Consider the following 4,585-nt stretch of genomic DNA (forward strand, 5'->3'; position numbering starts at 1 on the left):
TCTGACTTGCAGTTGTGAATAGCTGACTTGAAATGGTTGCCTATGGTTGTGCAGCACTTTGATCTGATCGGCTCTAGGGCAAGGCTGGTAAATTGAGGTGCCATGAAATGTGTGCTTGAAGTACTGCTAGGGACTTCCTCTTGATGCCACTCTCTAGATCAGGAGTTACAAACTACAATTGGCCCCTTTTAGCAGCCTTGCAGTTGTGACGGTTTGTCTCCACACTCATGTAAAAATATATAACAAAACAACGACATTTTAGTTAATTAACCCATTTCACTTCTGGTGGCTGTCATGGCCACTAACTTGGCCCCAAATACAGCCTCGGAGCCAAAAAAAAACTTATGAAAGTTTTTTTTTTTTTTTTCTTAATTCGGTATTGGCTAAAAAAAAACATCCCTTGATATGTAGATCTGTCCCGATAATACACGAAGATTGGGTGAAACGTCTTGCGGCCACATGTGAAGGACCCAAGGTGAGATCGCAAAATATGGTTTTAGAGCTCTACTCTGCATACTGCCCGCTAAGTTCTACCTGAGTGCGAAGTGCTGTGCTCAAATGGTGGACATGAATCAATATGGAGGGCTCCAGCATTAAGAAACTTTGCGAATCTTCTTGTGATCCGTTGCTTGTCGAAGAGATTAATGCCAAACAAGATCCACGCAGACATGCGGGAAACATTGCAGGACACCGCTCCACATTACGTGGCAGTGATGCAGTGGAAACATTTTTAAACAGTACAGGCATCTACAGGAAAAGTCATTGCATCCATTTGACGCTGACGGCATCCTGGTGATCGATTGTCTCCACAAAGTCCAGACAGTGCTGTGTATTGATTCTTGTAAAAACGTTTAATTAAAAACCGTTGCGAAAAAAAAAAAAAAAAGTTTTGGAAAGCTGGAGCATGGTACCATTATCCTTTGCCACTGCACTCCATTGCTTGCAAGCAATCGGCGCCTGTGGCTTCGAACTGATACTGCAACCTCCTTATTCTCTGACCCCCACACCATCAGGCTTTCACTTGTTCCTCATTATGAAGAAAGGCCTTAAAGGAGCTGTGCAACAATTTCAGTGCTTTACTTAAAGGGCAACTCCGCTTCATTTTTGATATTTAGAAAACTATGTAGCCCTCTTCAGTATCACATAGGAAGACCCCATGTCAAATATTACGATCTAATTCCGTCTATATATTTAATAAACTCGCCAGCGAACCTTCAAGCGAGCCAAGTCGCCGAAATCAGCCAACTCTAGCGTGCGGCGCGAGGCGCAATCATCAGCGCAGTCAAATGCCACGGAATTGGAGCGGCCAACGTTGAACCACTACGTCAGAGGCATGCATACTTCATTCTCACGTTTTGCTTGTTTTTACTTTTCAGAGCGAAATTTAACGATGACGTCATGAGTTTCTCCTCCCGGTGTTGGCTGACCGGGCGTTCCCGTGATCACCGCTGCCCTGCGCGCTTATCGGTCTGTTTCTCCGCTCCCCTTCTCCTCTTTCGTCTTCTCCCCTTCCCCCTCTCCCCCGGGCCATCACCGTCCACGCCATGCGAAGCGACCCGCCCGCGTCCAAAAAAAGAAGAAAAAAAAAAAGGACCTGCCCGCGTCGCGTGTCCTGTTTCTCGCTCCCTCCCGAACGTCACAAGACCACGTGGTTCGACGTGAGGTGCCCATGACTGTGACGACCCGAGACCAATGTTGCCTGACGCAACCGAAGTTTCGGTTTCGGTATCTGCTGATGTTTAAATTAGGATTACACAAATATTATTCCACATTTCGCGAATCCGAAGACGTAGAGTTGTTGAGTATTACTTTGTGAATGTGAATCACATGGAAGCCTAAATTTTTCGAAATTGAGCGGAGTTGCCCTTTAAATAATTTGGGAGTTGGTGTCTCGACCTTTCTGAAGTAAAGAACGAAAAATCGCTTTTGCCTGCATGTCCTAGTTTTTATTTTAGAAATGGCCAAAGAGTGAGGATTTTGGCACCTCTCAACTCCTTCATCTTCCGAGTCACGTGCGCTGTGACGTCAATGGGGGTCGCGCGGGGTTCCGGTGAAGCTCTCTCTTAAAAGGTTAAAACAGCGCAAAAAACGACGGAAGATGGTGGCCGTCGTTTTTTGCGCTGTTTTAACCTTTTAAGTATGTCATACCAACTCGCCCAGGCTTCAACTTTAGCAGCTCTCTCTCTCTAGAGCCATCAGTGAGCAGCGAGAACTCATCCGCTCGCGACCGCGTGACCACGTGCTGGCGTAGCGCGAACAATATAGTTAGAACACTAAATATGGTGAAAGGAGGAAATCGTCATCCGGGTCCGGCCATCCCCGTCCCACTCCGGCTTCTGGAATCTGGCGGCTGTTCGCGGCAGCAGATAGAGCTGACGGTTTTGTGAACCTAGGATAGATGGGGCCACTAAAACTCCGCATAATAAAAGTTTTGTCGATGGTACCAGGGTTTTGACGCATTTATATTTATGTTGGGACGACAAGATTTATAGAAAAGTTGCCTTTTATCGAGCAGGTATTCGCACAACTTGCTATCTTTCTACAAGACCCCCATTGACGTCATACCGCATGGTTCTCATGGCCGCCGCTCGCGGCTGCAGGTCGGGGAGTTCTCATTTTTGCCTCGTGATTACGCGGTGGAATCTCAACATTTCAAAGGAAGGTGTGTTTTCTGTCCTTTGTGACAAGATGAACAATGTCAGAAGTAGACGATGCAAATTCTTTCAACGTTAAAATCGTTGCACAGCTCCTTTACAGAGTAACTGCAAAGAAAATAAAGTGTCAAAACAAATCTGCGAAAACAATTTCTTTTTAGCAATATTTACGCTACAGGACCTAATTTAGTCGGAGTCACAACCTCTCCACATGGCAAAAGCGGTGGCTTACGGACACCCAGGTGGCGGGTGGGAATCCCGGCCGAGGTGCCCGCAGTCTGACGGAGCGAGCTTTCGGTTTCACGTTAAATTATCCGTACAAATTAATCCTCAGTCTTCCGCTGGGGCGTGCCATAAATGCCCCTCGATGGTTTGACCGGTTTGTCACGTAAAACCCCCAATGTTTCCTTCTTTTTTTTTTTCTTTTTTTTTTACTAGGTTCCCCAGGATCGAGGGTGAAACAAGGAGACGGCAGGCTCTTTAATCGACCGGAAAAATCGGTTTCTTAACCTATCGTGCTACGACTTTGTGCAGCGTTGCCCACAGATGGTGCATTTTTTTTTGTAAAATTTGCAAAGAGCGAACTTACCTGAGGAAAAAGTAAAGAAAGAAAAAGGCTTAGCTCCTATAGAAACGCAGCGACGCCACCGGTCTGCAAACAACACGGCGCCGTTCCGCACGGGAGACAAGAGATGGCGCAAGCGGTCGCGACGCCAACGAGCCTCCCTAACGCCAACAGCCGCCAACAAGCGAGCAGACGACGCCGAGAGCCGGCCCTTTTGCAGACAAGGAACTGCAGTTCCTTGCTGTTACCGCGCCTGTCTTTTTTGTTTCTGCGACTGTCGCCGCCTGCGGAACGCGCGCCGCTTTTGAGTCGAAAAGATCGTCTGCTAAAAAGGCCTGCTCTCGGCGCCATATGCTCATTTGTTGACTGCGTTTGTTGCGCAATCTCTTGTCTATCGTGCGAAACGGCGCCGTGTTGTTTGCAGACCTGTGGCGTCGCTGCGTTTCCATAGGAGCTAAGCCTTTTTCTTTCTTTACTTTTTCCTCAGGTAAGTTCGCTCTTTGCAAATTTTACAAAAAAAAAAAAAAAAAAAAGCACCATCTGTGGGCAACGCTGCACAAAGTCGTAGCGCGATAGGTTAAGAATAGGGGTGTCGCGAACCGGTCGCGTATCGAGTTCGACCAGGTTCGACTTTTTCGAACTTTTAGTGGAAAGTTCGACGAACCTTGTATTGAGGTTCGACTCGTGTGCGCATGCGCGACAGGCTGGCCACTTGGCTTCGGATTGGATGGTAATGGCTAAGAGATGAATTAAGTGCAGCGCTGATTGGCTATTTCAGTCAATACAGTACTAAAAATTAAGTTATTAACTTCTTCAGTGATTAGAATTAGTTTCTTTTAATTGCAGCTGTTCACAAAATAAAATAACCCCTTGCATAAAAAAAATTCTCCAAACCTAGACATGCTTGTATTAAGGTCTGGCCACACTGTCGAACCGGCCGAATCTGGTGAAAAGTTCGAAGGTTCGTCGAACCGGTTCGACTCAGTAGAACCCCGGAAGTTCGACCAAAAAATCTGGCTTGACAAAAGTTCGCGACACCCCTAGTTAAGAAGCCAAATTTTCCGGTCAATTTAAAGAGCCTGCCGTCTCCTTGTTTCACCCTGTAGAACTGGGCAGTGTGTCGTCCGGTCGTCCACGCCGAGAAGCAACGGAGGGAGGAGGTCGGCGCAGCGATGAGGGCGCGCAAGGACGGCAGGGGGCGCTGCGGGTAACAGGCGTGCTCCTTCACGCTCGGATTGCCGTGTTGTCGTACTGCTGCTTGTGATCGCGCGGTTCGCGTCGTCGCTTTGTTTTGCTGCAGTTTTTTTTAGATGCGGAGCATCTCTTGCTCGGGCTATGTCCCGCGGCGTCGTAGTCCGCACTCACA

The sequence above is a fragment of the Ixodes scapularis genome, unplaced genomic scaffold (assembly GCF_016920785.2).
Source record: "Ixodes scapularis isolate PalLabHiFi unplaced genomic scaffold, ASM1692078v2 PGA_scaffold9__187_contigs__length_104089568, whole genome shotgun sequence".
NCBI lineage: Eukaryota > Metazoa > Arthropoda > Arachnida > Ixodida > Ixodidae > Ixodes > Ixodes scapularis.